The sequence below is a fragment of the Panicum hallii genome, chromosome 8 (genome assembly GCF_002211085.1).
Source record: "Panicum hallii strain FIL2 chromosome 8, PHallii_v3.1, whole genome shotgun sequence".
NCBI lineage: Eukaryota > Viridiplantae > Streptophyta > Magnoliopsida > Poales > Poaceae > Panicum > Panicum hallii.
In genome coordinates this window covers 30,914,813-30,916,047 of record NC_038049.1, presented here as the reverse complement: position 1 = coordinate 30,916,047, position 1,235 = coordinate 30,914,813, and positions in this window count along the sequence as shown.

Sequence of the window (1,235 nt, the reverse complement as noted above, 5' to 3'; positions counted from 1 at the left end):
GTTAGCCAGGGGCGGCGATTGCTCCTGCGCAGCCTCAGCAGTACCACTTGACGGGTCAACTGCAACGGTGGGCATGCCCTGTCCCCTTGCAGTGTCGTCCCCGATTTCCTCTTCAACCATACCCCTACTATGTTTGAGGGTCGGGGAGCTACCGAGAAGAGTCAAGAAGAAGGGGGAATTTCAATCACGAATCACCCAAGCGAAAGCAAGAAAAGTACTCGGAATAGACAAGCACTCACCTGGACTTTTCGACGTCACTGCCAGCTAGTGAGGCGCTGGCCTTGCGCTTCCGAGCTGTTTGGACATGCATGTATTCTTTGAACATGCATTGATAGCGGACTGATAAGGTTCTTCGTTTCATATGTGTTTTTCGGCACAAAGTTAGGCTTTGGAAGCAAGGAGCCTAGGAGATGGAGAAGATCATTGAAACTGTCGTTTAACCATCCATTCTTAGCCTTAAGCATCAGAAGTTTAATTAAGAAGCGCAAGACGGTCCACGTATTCTCACATCCCTTGCATTCATCGTATACACAGTCAGGGCGATCTCCTTGAGAGCATCAAAATTTTCTAAACCTTTGGCAACAATTCTTCCATATAGGGATGAATCTCACAATTATCAGCCTACTCATCATTATTACAACACCACTTTCATTCTTTCTAACCCAATCATCATTGTAACACTCAAATCCCCTCATTGAGTCAAATTTTCTCCATCATTGGGTTCAAACACCGTATAAGTACCCCTCCCTCTCCATGATGGGTCCAAATTTCATAATCCTTCATAAAACCTCACTAGACCAAGTGTGTGGAAGGAAATTAGGTAGAATTTTTTTGTTTTTCTAGTTTTTATTTTCATTGAAAGCAGTAAAGATACAATTCAGATGGTGGAGATCCTCCCCCAAGATATCTCTTGGTTTAAGCTCTGATGAGTAGGACCCTCTCTTTACCTGTTTAGTTTGAGATCCATTCATCCGTACCTAGAGAGGACATTGAGGACGGCGATGTCTTCTTCACTCGCCACACCTTCTTGTTCTTCCTTGATTTTGGCGGTGTGGGTGATGGATCCATGGTCTTTGGAGCTGGGGTATTACTCTTTGGCTCCTTTCTCTTTGTTCTTCTTTGTTCACCTCTCATGAATTTCCTCATGAAGGTGATAAGATTTTTCCTCTTTAGGAGGTGTCACTTCAACTTCAATGATCTTCTGAGGATTCGGCTCATATTTGATTCGGATCATC